This window comes from Cibotium barometz, chromosome 11 (genome assembly GCF_041138505.1).
Source record: "Cibotium barometz isolate CiBa-2024 chromosome 11, ASM4113850v1, whole genome shotgun sequence".
Lineage (NCBI taxonomy): Eukaryota > Viridiplantae > Streptophyta > Polypodiopsida > Cyatheales > Cibotiaceae > Cibotium > Cibotium barometz.
The window spans coordinates 15,763,683-15,788,051 of record NC_141056.1 but is presented as its reverse complement, the minus strand read 5'-3'; positions in this window follow the sequence as shown (position 1 = coordinate 15,788,051).

Here is a 24,369-nt window from a genome sequence, read left to right as displayed (position 1 = left end):
ATAGTGAAATATGATTAACACAAGTTTGTTTACCTTTTTGAAGCATCCTCGGGCATACTCCCACTCCTCCAATGTGATATGCATGTTTTAGTCTTGTGCCACTCTCTCCATCTCCTCATGTAGCCAATCTACATCAAGATCCTTGGGAAGTGATTGTAGTAGAGGTGCTCGGGGTATGGCACACTACATCCATGGCACTTATGGCACTGCGATCAAATACATTAATATAAAAAATAATTTCTTCTTATATATCTATAATGGACGTAGACAATTTATGAAAGTAGAAAACTCACTTGAGAAGTGCATTCAAACTTGCATTGCTCCATCCATATATTTTTTGCAAGTTGAGCAACTCGAGAGCAGCGCATAGAATGGAATATATGCATCCCTCAAAAAGTGGGGTGAAAGCCGCATTATAAAGGTAATCATTTTCCATGGCTTTTTCATTTTCACTACGCTCATTGGCAAATACAGCACATACCATATCTTCTAAAACCTCTTCCTCCACCATCTCACGACCGAGGAAAGGGTGGTAGGCTTGTATCTCCATCATTCCAATCCTCCACCACTTCTATGTTTTGTGAAGCCTCTTCCATTTCTCTACGACACTTGGCCTCTTGATGCCGCCTATGAGTTAACATAGAAGGGTGCGGCGCATTATCCTACACACGAGTATTTTAATGTGAGTCTCCATTGAATAATAATTCTTAGTTAAATTCTTACAATATAAGCAAAGTATATTTATCATTGACCCCGTCGGTTCCCATTTTCCATACATTGAAATGTGATTCATCATAATGCTACGTTGTTAATGCATACATCCTCGACAACGATCACACATACATTTTATTTTTTGTTACAACCAACGATCTCGATTTTGAACACGAAGGGACTCATCATCACTAGAAGAAATGATTGATAAAGACCTCTTGCATATTCAAAAAAAGAATAAATCGTTTTCATCTTTCTATGTGTGTGTAAAAACTTTTCTGTTTCGCATTTATTTGCGCGTCTATAAGTGCATCTGTACACACATCTAAAAGCGCATCTATAAATGCATCTACTCTGTAGAATAGATGCGTTTATAGATGCGTGTACAAACACGCTTATAGATGCGCAAATAGATGGTGACAAAGATCAAAAATTAAACCCATTTTGCGAGTATTTTGGCAAAACAAAATTCTTCTAAAAAACATCCTGCCCTATTTCTAATCCTCTCTCACCCTCTCAAGCTCATCACCAGGCTGCAAATCTGCTTTACAAAGAACTGTGGAGTAAAAGTTTACCTTGGTACATACCTTAGTTGTGGTGAGTCTCTTTCTCTTCTTCTTCTTCTTGCTCCTTTTCTTCTTGTTCTTCCTCTTGCTCTTGCTCTTGCTCTTGCTCTTGCGCTTCTTCTCGAACCCTTAATATTTTCTTGGTTTGTATGTATGCATTACTAATCTTTTTCTCACCCTTTTATTGGTTTTGTAGGTTCTCTAATCCTCTCTTTCAACATCACGAAAAAGAGGTAAGTTCCTTCATATCTTTCCTCTATTATTATTGCACCATTGGTGCTAGGGATTTGTTTTGTAGATTTGTGCATAAGATTTATACATAAGCCTTATATATGCATAAGGGCTCATGCATAAGCTCTCATGCATAAGGCCTCATGCATAGCTTTATGCATAAGCGTTATGCATAAGCCTTATGCTTTAAGATTTATGCATAAGCCTTAAACATAAGCTTTATGCTTAAGGCCTTATGCTTTAAGCCTTATGCTTTAAGCTTTATGCTTTATGCCTTATGCTTTATGCCTTATGCTTTAAGCTTTATGCTTAAGGCCTTATGCTTAAGCTTTATGCTTTATGCATAAGATTTATGCCTTATGCTTTAAGCTTTATGGATAAGCCTCATGCATACGCTTTATGCATAAGCTCTCATGCATAAGGCCTCATGCATAAGGCCTCATGCATAGTTTTATCCTTAAGGCCTCATACATATCTTTATGCATAAGGCCTCATGCATAGCTTTATGCATAAGCCTTATGCTTTAAGCTTTAAGGTCTCATGCATAGTTTTATGCTTAAGGCCTTATGCATAGTGCTTTATGCATAAGGCCTCATGCATAGTTTTATGCATAAGCCTCATGCTGCTTAATGCCTCATGCATAGCTTTATGCATAAGGCCTCATGCATAGCTTTAAGGCCTCATGCATAGCTTTATGCATAAGGCCTCATGCATAGCTTTAAGGCCTCATGCTGCTTTAAGGCCTCATGCATAGCTTTATGCATAAGGCCTCATGCATAGCTTTAAGGCCTCATGCATAGCTTTATGCATAAGGCCTCATGCATAGCTTTAAGCCTCATGCTGCTTAATGCCTCATGCATAGCTTTATGCATAAGGCCTCATGCATAGTTTTAATCTTCATGCTATGTAGCTTTATGCATAAGGCCTCATATATAGCTTTATGCTTAAGGCCTCATGCTTAAGGCCTTATGCATAGTGCTTTATGCATAAGGCCTCATGCTTAAGGTCTTATGCATAGTGCTTTATGCATAAGGCCTCATGCTTAAGGCCTTATGTATAAGCTTTATGCATAAGGCCTAATGCATAATGCTTTATGCAAGGCTTGCATAACGGCTTGCATAAGGCTTATATAATGCATAGTGCCGGGGGAATGAGATGATTCCCGGCTTGCATAACGGCTTACATGCTTTCTTAATATTTGTTTATTTTTTGTGTTTTAAAGAATGAGATGATTCCTGGGGTCAATTGACTTAAAGAGCCGATAAGTTTTCATTTCATAATATTTTTTACTATTTTCTTTGTTTGTATAAATGTGGATGGATCCTCGTCCTCTTGTCCTACAGACCCACAGGTTGAGGCTCTCATCGAGTCTCGACGACGGTTTGCTAGGGAGGTAGAGGGAATCTTTGGCTATACTCCCATCCCCGAGCAGCTAGCAGCCTATGCAGCAGGCACCCCTTTACCATCAGGTCCCCGCCCACCACAGCCCAACAGAGTCCCTTGCCAGGCACTTCACCTGCCTTTACATTCACCCCTCATCTGTCAGCCCCAGTTAGTGCTACAACATCTCCTACACCTGCACCTTTAGGATATGTGACACCTCATAGTCATCATGGCTCTCATGAGAGTGGCAGTCGTTCGTCGAGAGGGTAGTCATGGAGATAGTGGCGGTCGTACCTCTCACGCCGCACTAGCACTGAGAGTGGAGGTAGAGGAGATAAAGGATGCCTAGGGCAGTGCTTTGGGGGTGGGGATAGTTCTTCTCAGAGTCACCACCACATCAGGGTGATGTATCATATTATGATATCATAGATGTGGGCAGCATAGTTGATCACTCTCATGAAGGAGGTGGTAAACTACTTGCGCCAAGTAGTTTTTGCACACTGTAAAAGACTGCTTTATACATTTTAAGTAGCAAAGGAAGAGGCTAGTGGATGATTGCATTAAAAATGTCCACAAGAAGTATCCTAATCCTCACAACCAAAGGTTTAACAGTAGATGGATGCAACACAAAATCAAAGACATACTTAAGAATAGGAGGTCTCTAGTAAGAAGCCATGCAAAGGAGGAGTAAGCCCGTATAGATGGCAGTCAAAATGGACATGGCAAGCTATCTACTACTCATAGGGACGAGTGGAAGAAAGCCAAGAAGGAGCTCCTAGAAGGAGTAGTGAACCAGCAACAAAGAGAAGCGCGGCGAATACAAATGCAGTGATATGGAACGTCGCACTTCGGACCTGGAGGTCGTGCGTCATGGGAGGCTGAGTTTGTATGTATAGTGTAACTTCATGTCTTTTCTTTGTATTCTCTCTATTTGAGTTGTGTTATAATGTTTGTCTTGTGATATAGCATGACATTGTGGGGGTAGAGATTCTACCCCAATAGAGACTCGCTGCCTCCATCATTGCCACAGTAGAGGAGATACATGGGATTACCTCACGAGATGAAGGGATCATCTCCGATGAACAATACAATCGAGCAAGGAGAACACCAATGCAGGTAATACTTTTTACTTTTATTTACAAAACATGTTTCGACCTTTATATTACTTTATATTTTTATTTATATATATCTTCACTTTGTGTAGGCACAAGGTGGACAAGAAGGAGGACAAGATGACTCGGAGAGTGATGACTCCTCCGAGTAGTTTTCCTTATAGTTTTTCTTCATGTATAATTTTGGTTTATGCAACTATGTTTCTTTTTCAAGCCTCATGTGGCTACCATCATGTATGGACAATTTCTTGGATATAAGATGAAATTTTTCATCTTCGTTATGTATTTATGTTTTTATTCAAGCCTTATGTGGCTACGATCATGTATGGAGAAATTTTTAGATATAAAATGTAATTTCTCATCTTCTCTTTAATCAATATTCGAAGTGTGTTCACAAACATTTTTGTGCATATCTATCTTTAATTTAAGTTTTTATGTTGATATCTTTGCTGATCTTGATTCTTCTATGTACAAGTAAGCAAAACCTTAAACTAGAGAGTTGCCTCTGCAGAAAATACAGTTGTACATACACAGGCAGCTCTTTGGATTTTTTTTTTCAAATTCTAGAGCGCGTCTATAACAAAGGCTATAAAGGTGTCTATTTACGCGTCTATATGCACATCTATATGCGTGTCTATAAGCGCATTTATATCAATATAGACACGCTTATAGACGTGCATATAGATGCATGTCTCTAGATGCGATTATAGATGCACCCGTAACATTTTAAAGCATGCTATCAAAATGCGCCTATGGTCGCTTTTCTGTGTAGTTTAACCAACAGTAGAGTACATATTATTATTATTAACCGACAATAAAACATATCTTACTATTAACTTTATCATTTACGAATAGTAATGCACATAACCAACAGGAAAACATAGCTTATAGAACTCAATTGAACATAACCAACATCAAAACATTGCTAACCTCCATTTTGTCCTATGTTGCTTCTTTGTGTTGGCTCTATGTTGTCTCTTTGTTGCTTCTTTCCTTGATATCAAGATTAATGAAGAGGGAAATGGTTTTTTGGCTCCAAGAAAATGGCACCAAAAAATCAAATCACTCTTCATTTTCTAGCTTTGTAGAGTGAACAAGTGCAATAGAACAGGAGGGAAATACAAACTGTTTGGAGATGGAAGGAAATACAAACTGTTTGGAGATGTAAATTTGAAAGCAGAAGAAGAAATGAGCTAAAGAGAAGAAGAAGCTCTATCACAAAAAAGGAAAATTCATAATACACTATTCTTCTAAAATAATAAATCTAAACACATTCTTAAAATCTTAAAAAATGTCTATTCTCTTCAAATCTCTATAAAAAAACATAAAAACATACCAGAATGTAGCTAAAGCACAGATCTACATACTTGTAAAAAGCAATTATGAAATACAAAGTACAAATCAAGATATTCTATTTTTAAGATAAAATCCTTCTAGAATCACGAAATGATTGTTTCTTCAGTCATAAATGAATCTAGGCATTTAAGAATGTCATATCTTTTGAGATAATCGAAACCAGCTCAAATAAAAAAATATTTTTTGAGATATTCGGGTTCTAAGAAGGTCTAGTACAGTTCTTGGATAGTCAATAAAATAATAAGTGAATCTATTATAAGATTCAAAAAGAGAAGAGAGAGGAGCAATATTATAACATTATTTTTACACTTTTCCTTGATTCATAGAAGAGAGAGAAAGCCCTTAGAGGGTCAGTTTGTGAGTCCAAATTTTTCCTAATTCTTGAAGAAGGCAAAGCGACAGAAAGGCGGTGAAGAAAAGCAAGTGCCAAAGGAGGGTCACACGTGCATCTCAAGGTGCACGTGATCTTGAGCTGTTGGCCATGCTGACGGTGTTTCATCGTTTCAAAGTATGCTTATGAAAACATTGAATGATGCATTGGTTTGTTGCCATTTTGACAGTTCAGTTTGTGTAGTAATGTAAAATATTGTTCTTGGTGTCAAGTTTCTTGCCTAAAATGCCATGCTTCTATGTGCAGGAATTTTTGTCGACGAAGCATGTGAGGACACCTTGCAGGAAATCTTCACGTAGGCAAGGCGAAAGAAAGCAAGTCGTGATGAGAAAGCGTCATCCAAGAGGCTCAAGAAATCTCCTCCGCATGCACATAATCTAGTTGTGGAAGTGTATGAGGAAACACATGTGTGTGTGGAAAGTATGAAGAATACTATTGCTGAAGTGATAGAGACCATTGCTGGTGCTTACACTACTTCTGAGCATGATGCTCCTAAAAGCCATACTGATGATGGTGATTTATTGTCCCAAAATAGACCGATGTAACTCTATTTTGGCCAAGAGCCAAGGAAACATTGAATAATGTATTGGTCTTTTGACATTTGATGATTATGAGTGCAACCATCGAGTTTTTCAATTTGTGCATACATCACGTTTTGTGCTTGAACCTATACTTGCCTATGTAATATTTTGTGCTTAGTGTGGAGTTCCCTGCTTGATATGCGATGGTGTGTGTAGTCATCCATAGAGAAATGAGCATGGATTTAGTATGCGATCAATCCAAAAAGCACAAGATGAGGCCCAAGCTACGTAGACCCTGTCACCCAATATCGTGATAGGTTGAAGCGGTGAAAGGAGCTCAAGGACATGTTTTATAAAAAGCTGAGAAATGTATTGCAGTCTAGCTATTGTGCATGGGCTTTTCCGAATCGCAATGATCCAGCATGGATGCTTGAAGCACCTAAGGAGAATTTGTCCACCCCAGTCAGTCTCGAGGAGGATCCTCGTGCTCTAATTCTTGACCTCAATGGTCTTCTCATTCATAAAGTGGATCTACAAGAAGAGTTGTTCTTCCCACTTGTTGGCATATTTGATATCGGTAGATTCTGGTGCTATAGCCAAGGAAAATTTACTTCCTTGTGTGCCCTTCTGTGAGCCAGTTTTTGTTGTGGGTGAGTAGGTAGTTCAGAGTCTTCATATGGAGCTTATGCACAGAAAAGAACTTTGTGGAGTGATTCCCTAGTTGCTGTCCTGGTCTGTATGACGTTATTACAGGCTTCATTGGGCAAGGCTCTTAGGATGTCTTGCAAGGTTGTCATTTGCATGGCAAGAACCGTGTGTTTTTAAAGCATCTTGATGATTTTTGGGAGAGAAACAGCCAATTTGATGAAAACAACACATTTCTTTTATCGATGAAAGCCTTTACAAGTGCCTGTATAATGTGCCTGTCACCTTTTGTATTGTACCAAAGTTTGCCTCCAAGAGTGATTCATGGTGTCCATCATTTCTTACTTACAAGTTGGCCCTATGGTTGTGGAAGTACCTAAAAGCACTAGATAGAAGATCTTTTGTTGGGAGAAATGATGTGTTTGGTAAATATGGCAATGTAGAAGATTTGCAAGTTATCACACTTATTGAAGAAAATGCCAAGAGAAAGTTGAACTGTTGTGGGGGTGTTGTGGTAGGCTGTGTAGCTCCCAAGACCAAGGATGTCATGTGGATGGCACATGATGACACCTGCGGGGATGCTCAAGAAGAGAAAGACGCAACCAAAGTGGTTTGGATACACCTTTCTACAATTGGCCAAGGATGTTGCCAAGAAATTAGGGCTTCTAGGGGGCTGTGTTTTGTTGGCGATTGTACTGTGGTGTAACATTTTGATGTAATGTAACATATTCTCATCTCCTCTATAACGGACATGTAGAGAGTGTACTGTAATGGATATGTGCAAAGATATATAATGCAAAGCTTTTTTTTTGTATTAATAGCTATACTAGTATGACTTGTTCAAAATTGTTAATAACTACTAATAGTTGTTAAGATGTGTATAGGTGGGTTGATAAGTAATTTGTATTGACAATATTTGTACACCAATTAATTTTGACACTTTTGAATGTTAGACTGAAGACAAAATGTAAAATATATTTAATAACCAAAGATGAGTTTATTGCTCCCATGGCATGCTATTGTATGCAGATTCAAAGACCTCGGGCGAGATCATATACAATCCCTTGGCACCTTGAACAGGTGTCATAGGAATTTTAATACATCTAACAAGATCAGAGTATATGTAGACCATAGGCTTTCTACTCAACAGCTTGTAATAGGATTTGTCTAGCTTATTATAAAAGAGTCCCTTCAAAATGTAGGACCCTTCTTCAATTTCATTACCCAAACTGTCCTCTTCATCTACTCTGAGTTGCTCCTTTGTACTTGTGCACGTCCATGCCTTCTTCATTGCCCTCCTCAACATTAACAACAAAGTTATCTCCTACTTGGAGTGCTTCGCTTAGTGCTTCATAATGCCCTTCATATGTAGGCTCATCAAATTCTTCATCTCACTATTTCCATCGTCAGTTCGAGTTATCTTATGGTAGCTCCAACTTGTCACATGTGTTTTGTGACTGCATCTTGTCCATTGATCATGCATGCATGCACTACAATAACAAGACAATTGTCTATATGAAAGTGTAGAGCCATCTTGTTTTGAGTAGCCTACTAGCCACAAATACAATGTAATGAGTGTGCCTTAGGGAAATCTTGATAGTCCCATCGACTCTCTCAATTCACATCTCCCACCTTGACCTCCCAAAATATACATTTTACGTGCTTATGCTTGGAAGGGTAGTGTGTAATGGATCCATTGTATAAGTGTTGACGAAGGAATTTCATGACATTTGCTGCACATTTCAACTTAGTTCCATTGTCCTTCAATTGCTCGTGTGTTAAAGCCCTCTTCACAACTGCACCTACCCCATCATGTTCTCTCTTACCATGGCCACTACCAAAAAAGTTCCATACCATTATTTTTCCTATTAACCCAACATATCTCCCCAACAAAATAGAAGGGCCTCTTTGCCTTGAATTGAGATGTGGTCCCATCAGACCAAACCCAATGTTTGTTGATATCTAGGTCTATCTATGTGGGAGGTCTTACCAGTGTCTGATCCCATTTTTACAATGATGTAATCACCCATGTGTGCCCAAATTGAATACATAATGCATGTAGCATTCATTCTTATGCACATTCCCAAATGCAACACTGGCTGGTGTGAATAACTTGAATTTGAGTGTGATTTGCAGGCATTAACCGCGGGGTGGTAATGTAAAATATTGTGCTTGGTGTCAAGTTTCATGCCTTAAATGCCATGCTGTCTATGTGCATGAATATTTGTCGCGCGACGAAGCATGTGAGGACACCTTGCAGAAAAGCGAAAGAAAACAAGTCGCAAAAAAGCGTCATCCAAGAGGCTCAAGAAAGCTCCTGCGCATGCACATAATCTAGTTCTGGAAGTATCTGAGGAAACACATGTGTGTGTGGAAAGTATGAAGAATACTATTGCTGAAGCGACAGAGACCATTGTTGTGTTGACACTGATTTTCTGAGCATGATGCTCCTAAAATCCATACTGATGATGGTGATTTATTGTCCCAAAATATGCCTATGTAACTCTATTTCGGCCAAGAACCAAGGAAACATTGAATAATGTATTGGTCTTTTGACATTTGATGATTCTGAGTGCAAATCGAGTTTTTCAATTTGTGCATACATCACGTTTTGTGCTTAATCTGTACTTGCCTATGTAATATTTTGTGCTTAGTGTCAAGTTCCTTGCTTGCTATGCGATGTTGTGTGTGCAATCATCCATAAAGAAATGAGCATGGATTTAGTATGCGATGATCAATCCAAAAAGCACAAGATGAGGCCCAAGCTACATAGCCCCTGTCACCCATATCGTGATAGGTTGAAGCGGTGAAAGGAGCTCAAGGACATGTTCTATAAAAATCTGAGACATGTATTCCAATCTAGCTATTGTGCATGGGCTTTTCCGAATCTCAACGATCCAGCATGGATGCTTGAAGCACCTGAGGAGAATTTGTCCACCCCAGTCAGTCTCGAGGAGGATCCTCATGCTCTAATTCTTGACCTCAATGGTCTTCTCATTCATAAAGTGGATCTACAAGAAGAGGTGTTCTTCCCATCTTGGCATATTTGATATCAGTAGATTCTGGTGCTATAACCAAGGAGAATTTACTTCCTTATGTGCCCTTCTGCGAGCCAGTTTTTGCTGTGGGTGAGCAGGCAGTTCAAAGTCTTCATATCGAGCTTATGCACGAAAAAGAACTTTGTAGAGCGATTCCCTAGTTGCTTTCCTGGTCTATATGGTGTTATTGCAGGCTTCATTGGGCAAGGTTCCTATGATGTCTTGCAAGGCTGTCATTTGCATGGCAAGAACCCTGTGTTTTACAAGCATCTTGATGATTTTTGGGAGAGAAACAGTCAATTTGATGAAGACAACACGTTGCTTGTTGTTGATGAAAGCCTTTACAAGTGCCTGTATAATGTGCTTGTTGGCACCTTCTATATTGTACCAAAGTTTGCCTCCAAGAGTGATTTATGGTGTCCACCATTTCTTACTTACAAGCTAGCCCTATGGTTGTGGAAGTACCTAAAAGTAGTGGATAGAAGATCTTTTGTTTGGAGAGGTGATGTGTTTGCTGAATGTGGCAATGCAGAAGATTTGCAGGTTATCACACTTATTGAAGAACATGCCAAGAGAAAGTTGAACTATTGTGGGGGTGTTGTGGTAGGCCATGTAGTTCCCAAGACCAAGGATGTCATGCGGATGGCACACAAGGACACCTGCGGTGGCGGCGGGATGCTCAAGAAGAGAAAGAGGCAACCAAGGTGGTCTAGATACACCTTTCTATACATGGCCAAGGATCTCGCCAAGAAATTAGGGCTTCTAGGGGGTTGTGTTTTGCTATGGAGATTGTACTGTGGTGTAACATTTTGATGTAATGTAACATATTTTCATCTCCTTTGTAATGGACATGTAGAGAGTGTACTATAATGGACATGTGCAAAGATATATAATGCAAAGCTTTTTTTTGTAATGGACATGTAGAGAGTGTACTATAATGGACATGTAGAGAGTGTACTATAATGGACATGTGCAAAGATATATAATGCAAAGCTTTTTTTTGTATTAATAGTTGTACTAGCTATGTTATGACTTGTTCAAAATTGTTAATAACTACTAATAGCTATTAATAGCTGTGTATAGGTGGATCGATAAGTAATTTTGATTAACAGTATTTGTTCACTAATTGATTGACACTTTTGAATGTTAGACTGAAGACAAAATGTAAAATATATTTAATAACCAAAAATGAGTTTACTGCTCCCATGGCATGCTAGTGTAATCAGATTCAAAGACCTCGGGCAAGATCATGTACAATCCCGTGGCACCTTGAACAGTGTCATAGGAATTTTAATACAATTAACAAGATGGGAGTATATGTAGACCACATGCTTTCTACTCAACAGCTTGTAAAAGGATTCATCTAGCTTATTATAAAAGAGTCCCTTCAAAATGTAGGACCCTGCTTCAATTTCATTACCCCAACTGTCCTCCTCATCTACTCTGAGTTGCTCCTTTGTACTTGTGCACTTGATCAAGTATAAGTCCACGCCTTCTTCATTGCCCTCCTCAGCATTAACAACAAAGTTATTTCCTACTTGGAGTGCTTCGCTTAGTGCTCCATAATGCCCTTCATATCATTAGGATTTTTTTGGACCCAAAAAAAGCCTCCTAAGGATTCCTAATTTTAAGGGATTAGAGCTTAAAAAGCAGGGCTTAAGGGAGACAAAGGCTATGATGACCCCTATTTTTTGCCTTGCCACATCAGCCATACCCCCTAGTTTCACTTTTTAAAGGGAATATTCTCATACTCTCTCTCTTACTTTTTGACTTTTCTCATACTTTCTCTCTTACTTTTTGAAGTTTTTATCTTCACTCTCTATAAATTGAATCTTTCTTATCAGTTTGAAATCTCCTTTCTCATTAACTCCCACCATATCTCCCTTCCACATCGGCAAAATATTCTCGTATTTAGGTGGGCCCCAAAAAGTAAAAAAATTTTATTTTTTATTTTTTTACATTTTGAGGTAGAAAAAACACCACCCAACCAATATGTATGATGAAAATAATTTTTCCCCTCCAAAAATCTTGTAATTCAAGGGTCACGTCAGAAGCCTGTCAGGAGCCAGTACATCCATAACTAACTGTGAGGTCCCCACAACCCCATAAACATAACTAACTGTCAGATCCCGAAATTGTGGGGATCCCAAAAATTATTATTTTTTAATTTTTCTCATAAATGTAATTTATTGATGAAAATCTCCATGTTAGTATATTTGTATATCAAAAATATCATTTTCTACTTAGAAAAACGGATTTGTGTTAAACCTGCAAAACGGCAGCAGCAACAGTCTCTCTCTCTCTCTCTCTCTCTCTCTCTCTCTCTCTCTCTCTCTCTCTCTCTCTGCTTTAACTTCTTCCTCTGCTTAGCTATGGAGCCTTTGCAAGCTGTGTGTATAGCCCCTTGTGAAGCTAGAAAACGGAAGGTTGATTTACATATTCGTATTCCTGAAGAGTATGACAGCTCTAAAAAAACCCATCCTATTGATACACAATCTGTCCAAGCTCGTAGAATAGCCAAGGAGAAAAATGTAGATCTTTGGGTTGATGGGCATCTCTATCCAGTTGACCCTCCATTAAGAGCAAACCCTCCTTTCTGCAATTTATCATCTTTCATGCAATTTGTTGGTGAAGGAGAGCTTGGCTTGTTAGGATACTGCAGAAGATTGACTACAAGTGGAGCTTGGCAAACCCATATTCTTCAATCTCAATTGCAAGCATCACAATTCAGCCTTTTACAATGTCAAGAAGGACTTAAAACATCATCAGATAAAATGAAAGAGATCCTCATAGAGAATGTGGAGAAGGATGCAAAGATTCAAAGGCTAGAGGAACTTATCAAACGACTCAAAGCAACGCCAAATGGTGCTCGTGAATGCAAAAAGACATTGGGTGGTATAGAATCTCTTGCGTTTAAAGGTGGAGCAGGGAAGAAAAGGATTCGTACAACAAAGTAAGTAATATAAACTTTCATTATGCACTCAGTGATTTAAACAAAATAGTCATGATTTGTGTTCTGCAAGGAATTTTTTGCAAGAGGTGTGTGGTTCTAATGAAGAGGGATGGAAGGATTTGGTCAAAGCCATTCTGAATACCAAGGATATTCTCTCAATTATTACTCACCCTCATCATCCTAAAATACGCCAAGCTGTTGTCAGCAATGTAGTGAGTGAGATTCCACCTCCATCGATTCTTCATTAATTCAACATGCTTGTGATGCGACTGGAATCAGCATGAAAGGGTACCAAGCAATCCGTCAGGTTGTAAAAGATGCATTTCTAAGACAAGGAATCACTGGCACTTTACTTCCTACACTCAAGGTGATTCACAATGTCAGGCGTATCAATAATGATGATGTGCAGCGAGCTATAGGATAGTTTTATCACGTTGAGGGTACACTAACATTAGACACAGGGTCAAGCAGAAAGAAAATCAAGACAACAAGTACAGAAATTCACTAATGTTTATAATAACATCTTTGTTCATATTGAGAGACTACAACAAGTTATTGGTGAAGTTCTATGGTCTTTCACCAGAAGGTGAGAACTTGCAATTGCTACTATTCATGTTTTTCAGTAGAAAATGAAGACGATTATTTTGTTTTGAATATTGTAAATTACCGTTTATTTACAGTTTTGGGGAGCACACTTTCATTTGTGGTCAAGCTAGATGAGTGCCAAATTGTGAAATGTCGGAAGCTAGAACGTATGAGCATTACGCTCATGAATGAGGCCATGATTTTTGCATGGGAAAAGACTACCAAACCAAGTTTTAGTGTGCAATCTGAGAAAGAGGTCTGGTGGCTTGGTGCATTTTCGAGGTACCGAAGGAGACACATGAGGTATTGACATGGATGTTTGAAAGGACTCCCTGGATAACAAATGTAATCAAAAAGCAAATTGATGGTCAACTTTTAGATGTAGAAAACATAGGAAAGTTCAAGGTGGATTGGCATCTTGGAAAAATTTGAAGATAATTAAATGCATGATGGATTGTTCTCAAGGCGCGACATCAAGATGGCCTTGTCCATACTACAATGCTCAGATTGATATTCCTAGGCAGAAAAAGACAAATGGAAAAGGTATACAGAAGGTTGGTTCTGTTGGGAAGGATGCCTCGAAAGGTCCCAAGAAAGGGAAGAAGCAACAAGAAGATGCAGTAGATCCAACCGAGTCAACTGATGATAAAGATGAGGAACAACTAGGTGGAAGGTGTCATGTCTCGTGATATGCTAGGAGAACCAAACAGGAATTCAAATTGGATCCCATCATTAATTTTCCACTAAAGAATATTCACTTTTGCACACTTCATGCATTCATGATAATCTTTGATCGATTGCTTAAGTGCCATATCGATTATGCATTCACAATGCCTACACAAGAGAGGAAAGTTGTAGCCCTTGGTAAATTAGAGCATCTTTTGAATTCTCTGGGCTGCCATGGCAGAAACGTGAAAACTGGAGTGAATAAGCAGGCCTCTGGTATGTCATACAAGGTTGCTCAAAAGGTCTCCATGACTAGATCAAAGGCAATGAGATTTTTGGAGAAGCTAGCAAACATAGAGAATTCAAAGAAGACTTGGGGACTCTGGAGAGTCCAATGCCAGCTCTTGTAAATATGCGCACGTAGCTTTGGATAAATTTCAATAACATGGTTCGCATTATGAATCAAAGTAGCACAACTGCCCAAGAACGAGCATCATTCCAACAACATATCATAGAATTCACCAAAAGTGTGCTAGGTGCTTGGGGAGAGAGTAAAGTAAACACACTATATGGTAAGTTGTACAGTAAAAAAATAAACTGGTGTTTTAACCTTGACTTTTTCTAATTAAATTCTATTGCGCATGGTGCATATTTCATGAACAAGTATGGATCGCTTGACATGTGGAGTACCCAAGGGATGGAGAAATCACATTATAAAGCAAGAGGGGTTTATTTCAAAAATACAAGACATGGAGGTGGAGCTTCTGTAGGAGAAGAACATGTACAAACTATCTACAAGAGATGTTCAATTGGTTTTATCACACAACCTTTGGAAGGGTATTGGTTAGGGAGCGGGCCCAACAATCTAAGCTTGCACAAGAGGCATGTAAAAGGCTGCAAAAAGCCATGCTCGGCTTGAATGGTTGCAAACCAATGCTCCCCATAGGCATGGTGCTTGGCGTGCACGAATGAGGAGACAAGGGAGGCGTTGGGTTGTGCACGCACCAGCATAAATCTAGATGTAATAAGGCTAAGAAAATAAGTTTAGTTACGTTTTTTTTTCCTTTAAAAAAACTATTAATAGTTCCTTCTCTCACTTCATTTTCATTTCACTTTTTTAGAGAGCTTGAGCTCAAGATATACGTAGACACCCACGTAAGGATACTAGCACATCACCACGTTAGCATAGTCGTACATGGATATGGCACGCACCAAGAACACTGCACATGTTACCATGCCTTCACAAAACACAGTGCAAGGCACCCAATGACCACATACTGGCGACACCATGGAAGAGAGTGACCCCTTGGATTCTAAGACACGCCCAATGGGATCACCAGAGTCCAACCCTCCTCCCATAGCAACACCAGTGCACACACATGCAGGCCCTTCTAGTGGGAGCAAGCGTGGGAAGAAGACCCCACAATACAGCCACCCCAGAGATCAACATAGAGAGGCCAATGATGAACAGTTCGACTCGGTTGGTGAAAACATTCCTACATTGCCCAGCACCATAGGTGGCAAGACCCTACTACCAGGACAGAGTCCCCTACCTACGCAGGAGGAACTTGATACACAGGTACCACAGCAACAGGAGGAGGAGGATTCAGACTATGAGAGAGACCAAGAGGAGGTTCCTGCAAGTGCGCGCAAGCGTAGAAAGGTCAAGCTCTTCAAGCCAAGGAAGTCCCAACCTCGCCAACGCACTAACACAACACAGAGAGCTCCAAGGAGAAGGATGTGCCAAGGGCATAGGGCACTACAAGAAATCAAGTTTTATCAGAGGAACACTGAGTTGCTGATAAGAAGAGCCCCTTTTGCTCGCACAGTGAAGGAGATTCTCCAACGATATAGAACAGAGTTCCATGTGCAGGGGATTTCCCTTAAAGCATTGCAAGAAGCCTCCGAGGCTTACCTTGTTGGGCTTTTTAAAGACTGGCAACCTCCTTGCAATACATGCAAAGAGGATTACCATATCTACCAAGGACATGCAACTAGCTTGGCGCATTCGAGGCGAGCGAGACACGATCTAGAGATCTTAGATGTTAACCTTTTTTTTAAGAAACTCTTTTGTTTCAAACCCCCCTTTGTAACAAGCCTATCTGGCTTTCATTTGTAACCTTTTGATAAAATTAAAATTTTAAGTTTCTCTTACAATGTCTCGGTGTCATCATGTTTGTTTAACATGGAGTGTCTATCATGTGCCAGTTTTCAACCAAGGCATCAGAAATACTCCTAGAGGACTGAGGAAGCTGTGCCAGAACAGTGCAAATTTGGCCTCTACAACGGCGATGTAGGCTCAAAATTCGCACTATTCTGGCACTTCTTCCCTAGCCACTCAGGATCATTTCTGATGCATTTATAATGAGGTTGAGCACACTAATTGTGAGAAACAGTAGTTTATAAGATAAAAACACCTTTAATCATGTGTAAAAATATAGTGTTTATCATCCAATGCATCAGAATTGCTCTTGGAGGACTAGGGAAGCTATATGCCAGAACAGTGCGAATTTAGGCTCTCCAGGCGACGGTGCAGGCTCAAAATTCGCACTGTTTTGGCACTACTCTCCCAACCACTCAAGATCATTTCTGATGCATTTATAATGAAGTTGAGCACACTAATTGTAAGAAATAGTAGTTTATAAGATAAAAACACCTTTAATCATGTGTAAAAATATAGTGTTTATCATCTAATGCATCAAAATTACTCTTGGAGGACTAGGGAAGCTATGCCAGAACAGTGCGAATTTAGGCTCTGCAGTGGCGGTGCAGGCTCAAAATTCACACTGTTCTGGCACTGCTCCTCCAGCCACTCAAGATCATTTTTGATGCATTTATAATGAAGTTAAGTACACTAATTCTGAAGTTAAGTACACTCAAGATCATTTCTGATGCATTTATAATGAAGTTAAGTACACTCAAGATCATTTCTGATACATTTAATGAAGTTAAGTACACTAATTGTGAGAAACAATAGTTTGTAAGATAAAAACAGCTTTAATCATGTGTAAAATTACATTGTTTGTCATCCATTGCATGAGAATTGCTGCTGGAGGTCTGGGGAAGCTATGCTAGAACAGTGCGAATTTAGGCTCTGCATCAGCGAACGGTGACGATGAAGGCTCAAAATTCGCACTACTCCCCCAGCCACTCAGGATCATTTTTGATGCATTTATAATGAAGTTAAGCACACTAATTGTGAGAAATATTAATTTATAAGATGAAAACACCTTTAATCATATGTAAAAATATAGTGTTTATCATCCAATGCATCAGAATTGGTCCTGGAGGACTGGGGAAGCTATGTCAGAATAGTGCGAATTTAGGCTCTCCAGCAGCAGTGCAGGTTCAAAATTCGCACTGTTCTGGCACTGCTCCCCCAGCCATTCAGGATCATTTCTGATGCATTTATAATGAAGTTGAGTACACTAATTGGGAGAAATAATAGTTTATAAGATAAAAATAGCTTTAATCATGTGTCAAATTACATTGTTTGTCATCCAATGCATCAGAATTGCTATGCCAGAACAGTGCGAATTCAAGCTCTACAGCGGTGGTGCAGGCTCAAAATTCACACTGTTCTGGCACTGCTCCCCCAACCACTCAGGATCATTTCTGATGCATTTATAATAAAGTTAAGTACACTAATTGTGAGAAACAATAGTTTATAAGAAAAAAACAGCTTTAATCATGTGTAAAATTACATTGTTTGTCATCCAATGCATCAGAATTGCTCCTGGAGGACTGAGGAAGCTATGCTAGAATAGTGCGAATTTAGGCTATGCAGCGACGGTGTAGGCTCAAAATTCGCACTGTTCTGGCATTACTGTTATGGCATTGCTCCCCCAGCCACTCAGGATCATTTCTGATTTATAATGAAGCTAAGTACACTAATTATGAGAAATATTAGTTCATAATATAAAAACACCTTTAATCATATGTAAAAATATAGTGTTAATCATCCAATGCATCAAAATTGCTCCTGGAGGACTGGGGAAGCTATGCCAGAACAGTGCAGATTTAGGCTCTCCAGCGGTGGTGCAGGCTCAAAATTTGCACTGTTCTGGCACAGCTCCCCCAGCCACTCAGGATCATTTCTGATGCATTTATAATGAAGTTGAGTACACTAATTGTCAGAAATAATAGTTTATAAGATTAAAAAAACTTTAATCATGTGTAAAATTACATTGTTTGTCATCCAATGCATCAGAATTGCTCCTGGAGGATTGGAGAAGATATGCCAGAACAATGCAAATTTAGGCTCTGTAGCGGTGATGCAGGCTCAAAATTTGCACTGTTGTGGCACTGCTCCCCCAGCCACACCACTCAGGATCATTTCTGATGCATTTATAATAAAGTTGAGTACACTAATTGTGAGAAACAATAGTTTATAAGATAAAAACAGCTTTAATCATGTGTAAAATTACATTGTTTGTCATCCAATGCATCAAAATGCTCCTGGAGGACTGAGGAAGCTATGCCATAATAGTGCGAATTTAGGCTATGCAACGGCGGTGCAGGCTCAAAATTCGCACTATTCTGGCACTGCTCTCCTAGCCACTCAGGATCATTTCTGATGCATTTATAATGAAGTTGAGTATATTAATTATAAAAATAAAAATTTATAAAATAAAAATACCTTTAATCATGTATAAAAATACATTATTTATCATCCAATGCATCAGAATTGCTCCTGGAGGGCTGGGGAAGCTATGCAAGAACAGTGCAAATTTGGGCTTTATAGCAGCGGCGCAGGCTCAAAATTTGCACTATTCTGGCACTGCTCCCCTAGCCACTCAGAATCATTTTTGATGCATTTATAATCAAGTTGAGTACATTGATTATGAGAAACAGTAATTTACAAGATAAAAATACCTTTAATCATGTGTAAAAATACATTATTTATCATTCAATGCATCAGAATTGCTCCTGAAGGGCTAGGGGAAGCTATGCCAAAACTGCAAATTTGGGCTCTACAGCATGTGCAGGCTCAAAATTTGCACTGTTTTGGCACTACTCCCCCAGGCTCCGAGGGTCATTTCTGATGCATTCACAAAAACATTGATGGTACAAACTAGAAAAAACAATGATATACTTAATGAAAATAAGTTTGCAAAAATTGTATTGTATTCATAATAAGAAATGATACATCATCTTTACAAAAGCTTTCTTACAATATTGAGCTTCCTTCTCTTGTTATTGGGCAGAGTGTGCTCAAGGAGTGATTGGGCTATTTCTTGAGGATCCTCTATGCCTATGCTTTTGGCTATACCTATACGAGCAAGAAGCTTACCCCTAAATCTAGAACCAAGAACATCGAAGGCAAGGGATTTTTTAATCAGAACTATACATTTGGTGCTCTGTGCGCCATAGAGGCTACACAGAGCACCTTAGAGAGCGCTTTCAAAAAGAAGAGAGTGAAGGCAGATTGAGGGGTGTAGTCCCTGTGGATAATGGCGATGCCATCCATAGGAAGTCGACCAAGATAGTGCGCCAATGCAGCATCATGTCCACATGGACCTTGGCCTGGTCTCTGCTGCCGCCGTCTCTCCCAGCAAATGCATCAATTTCAACCACCCTCTGCAATCAAAGGAAAAATCAAAATATTTTCCTATACATAATTACAAATGTTTCTAGGTTGTAAAAGGTCGATTATTACCTCTTGCTCAATGTCTTCTTTTGCCAAAGTGCTAGTGGGGGCGGAGAGGTCAATCGAGGACTTAGCCTCATCCTTTTTTGGTGCTTTGGTCTCCTCCATTACTCCAGCAGCAAGGATCTCCTCCATTACTCTAGCAGCAAGGGTATCCTTTTCAGCCTCTAGCTTGTCTTGTAAGGTTGTGAATTCCTCCTCTGGAACTAGGGCTTGCTCCGTGGTCTCAACCACAATTTCCTTGACCAAAGCAACTATCTCTGCAATAAATTCTCCAAGGGGTAATATAGCACTATCTAGGTGAGCACGGAGGTTGGACGTATCAAGGTCCACCTCACATCGCGTGCATATAATGCCCAAGCATTCATCCATTCTCAAGCCAGCTGTCTTTTCAAGGTCATGAAGAAATAAGTATTCTTCACCTTCCACCACAATGGTGCTCAAGAGATTGATCTCAAGCTCTGGCAGCACCTTGCTCTCCTCATGTGGGGAAGATGGCCCCGCATCTTTGTTAGAATTCGTGGTGCTCATGCTAGATCAAGTGTGTGGAGGTGAGGGACTCACAAAATACAAGAAAAATATCTTGCTTATTAAGTTGTTTATGAATACAACTAGGCCTTGCTCAATACAAAATGCCTCCTAGCTTCACCTTTAAATAGGTGAGCTAGTGGACCTTAAGTCCCTTCACACACACACCCTTCTCCACCTTTCATAGTTGGTATTGAGGGAGGGTATTAAAAGAATTGGAATAGGTGGTATTGGACATAGGTTGCCTTTATAACAACACATTAGGCATACAAGGATGTCATGGTGGTGTGGTTATCTAAGACTTACAACTATGTTCCTAGAGCCTTAGAGGTTAATACAATGATGCCATCTAAGTCTTTATTTGATGTCGATGAAGATGTACACCTTAATGATGGTGCATCCCACTCTTTGTGCTTGCTTGACCTCTTGTAGTTGACATGATTTAGACATACATGCCATTGCTTCCACATGCTTTTCACCTTGACCATTCTCACACAATGATCAAAACAAGGCTACCACCCTTGCTTAAGTGGTTTGCTTATAGATGTTCCTTCAACATGCTTGATGCTTCCTTGAATACCATACCTCCTCCATGGGCAATGAGGGCCTTCCTTCTTAGAGTAATGGTTATGAGGTAGATTTATATGGGAAAGGGAAAGGGAGGGTCTTACCACTTGCCTTATGGATTGGTCAAGGGCATTGTCTACTCCACAATTACAACAAAAACTTTTGTGCATGTTGGTTACATGATACCCATTAGGGTTTGAAGGTACAAGCTTAATGAAAGTGAGTAAGTGGTTGAGGTAAATGCTCAAACCAATAAGGTACATCATTCTTGGCTCAAGAAGGTAAGGGCATGGCTCATAATGTTGCCTATGCCTCTTACAAAGACAATGCCAAGAGATGTTTAAAATCATGGACAAACAACAAGGTAGAGCACTTAGTGATGCTATGCTCAACCTTACAACTCATCTTAGAAGATGAAAATGTTGAATATGCAGCGGAATAACATGCCTTAGGCTTGGGAAATGAGAGCATATGGCTTATGACATGCCTATGCCTCTTACAAACAAGAGCCTCAAGGGTGATACACAAAACCATTAAAGATGAGCACTTAGTGTACATGTGCCCAACTTTAAACCACTTAGTGTACATGTGCCCAACTTTAAACCACTCAAAAAACTGAGTTTGTTGATGAAAAACCAGAAATCTTCAACCTCTTTAGCTTATGGGATGAAGACAATGGCTTATGGTTGCACCATTTCTCCTTGAAAGCTTGCCAAGGTAAGCATAGAAGCGGATTGACGATGAAGACTTATAATGTGGCACTTATGGTGTGTGCCCCCGGCCTCCAATGTTGATGAAGAAGAGCCTCCTTAGTGTTAAAGACCTCCTCCTTTGATGGTTAAGACCACATTAGTGTTAAGCAACACTTCGTTTGATGATGATTAAGATCACCATTAGTGTTTAAAAAACATGATTAGTGCTTAAGAGCATATTTTTAGCATCTAATGACACTTATAGTGGTGATTAGATTCACCATTAGTGTTTAATAACACTCTTAGTGTTTAAAAACACTTTGGAATAACTCCCCTTTGTTGGATTAGAAGCTTCATTAGTGTTAATCAACACTATTAGTGCTCATAAGCACACTTTGAAAGCTTTGTGAACTTGAAGATGATGAGGAAGTTTGATGACAATGAATGAGACTTATGAATGCCTCATGTGGTTGGCCACCGCTTCAAAATCAAGAGAAGGATCAGCAACAAGCTCTCACAATATCACTTGGGTGATTATCTAGAGCAAAGAGGGGAGGATTAGAGCAAGAAAAAAAAGAGATTTTGAAGCTTTAATGGAGAGCTTCAATGGAAAAACTGCAGCCGCCTAGTTTTTTGCTTCCCATGGCCGATTCACGCCACCATTTGAAGTGAAAATTGAGCTGTAGAGTCCTGAGAGTGTGGGCTACAAAAGCCCTAAAGCAATGTTGCTTCAAATGGCTTGAGGGCGACGCATTTTTGTACGGCCACGACTACAGCCAGAAAGTGTCGGTCTATACAGGCGGCAATGCCGCGTCGAGATGAGGAGCATTCAGCTCATTGATAGTACGAATGCGTGCGCCCAGACCTCCACTTCATTTTCCATGTTGAGAGCTCGGCGAGTTATGGCCTCCACGAGCTGCTAGAGATCCTCCCAGCAGGGGGTTGAGCTCCACACAAGAGAAGATAAGAAAAAATGAAGATTTTGACCTATTCTACACCACAAATGTGACCTACTCAACCAAAGCTCTAATACCATGTTAGAATTCGTGGTGCTCATGCTAGATCAAGTGTGTGGAGGTGAGGGACTCACAAAATACAAGAAAAATATCTTGCTTATTAAGTTGTTTATGAATACAACTAGGCCTTGCTCAATACAAAATGCCTCCTAGCTTCACCTTTAAATAGGTGATCTAGTGGACCTTAAGTCCCTTCACACACACACCCTTATCCTACCCTTTTACATGACCTTAGTCTTTTAATAATCTTCTACTTCAGTGGGCTATTCAGCTCTGCAGATTATGCACCCTCTTCTACACCAGCTCTGATGCAAGTTGCTCTTCTGCACTAGCACTCGTTCCTACTGCCTTCACTTCCTTGTCATCCCTCAAATACCCTGCGAACTGCAATGCAGGCATCTCTACCTCCTCATCCGAATCCTCATCTCGTCGCTTATGAGGAACGCAAAAGTGGCGAGCCACGAGAGGAACCTAGTTCCTAAATTGCCCTTCCCCAACCTCTTCACCTCCTGCTTATTGAAGGTACAGTAAGCTCCTGCGGGGATGCAGATGTCAATGAAGCGTTCAAGGCGCTGGATGTAGGGGCGGGCATATTGTTAAATGTACTTGAGCAGCTCAACAGGCACCCATCGATCATTGGGGCAATGGTGGGAAAGGAGATGGAGTGGGGAGCCAAGTATTGCTCCATGTATGCAATCTGCGTCTCATAATGTTGGGACGCAAGGGCGAGCGACTTTTCAAAGTTGACTTCACGAGAGAACATGACAAAGAGCTCGCTCTTGCCCGCCCATGGGGTGGTGGAAAGGAACTCATGGAAGTTGTCAAAGTGGGTAGCCATGTGAACGCAAAGAGATAGTGTGAGTTCGTACTTGGTTTCTATCGCATGAAAATGAGAAAGAAGGCACTTTTGGCTATTTATAGTTAAAACTTAAAGTTTGGCCTTTTCACACTAGACTGCTAAACAAAAAAATTACAGTTTGCAAAAATATTAAGATTTCAATTAAATAAAGATTGGTTAAAAAAGAGCCTGCTACAAAATTACAAGCATGTCATCTAATCTAAAATTGTTATAATGTCTTCATTTTTTACCCCTCTTTTTGTGACATTTACTTCATGTTGATCTCCATCTCCTTGTTGACTTGAAAGCTTGTCATTGCCTTCACCTCGATCCTGAAACTCTTGCCCCTCATGTGCATCAAAACAGAGGCTATTTTCCCATATACTCAGTTCATCTTCAAGCTCTTCCACATGCCTACTATGTGTTGGTAGGGCTATGCACCTTGCTGCTAAAAATTCAAGGTCCCCCATTTGCCATGATTCTGAGACCATGGTTGTCCCCTCCTTACGCTTCCCAACCTGTAAAAATATAGAAAGTGGTACATAACCAGAAAGTGTAAGGGTTAACTCTAGACATGCAGTGGAATCAGATATACCTTTCTTCTCATCAACTTGAAACTTGACTCTTCCACATTATCAAAGCCCATGATGCTAAAGTGTTGACGCAGGTCTGTTAGGCTCTAATGCTTGCTTACTGCCACTCGCTCAATCCATCCATTTTGCATCATCACAGCTACCTCAATCGGCATAATTTCTTCTTCTAAGGCTTGAAGTGGGATCCATGTCCCGTGCTTTTGCATCCATCTTTTGGTAGTGCAGACGCATGTACAAAATAGAGCGCGCCTTCAAGAACCTGAAAGACACTATAGAATCTACTACATTGCACTTGTACACGTGACCCCTCATTAACCTCCCAACCCT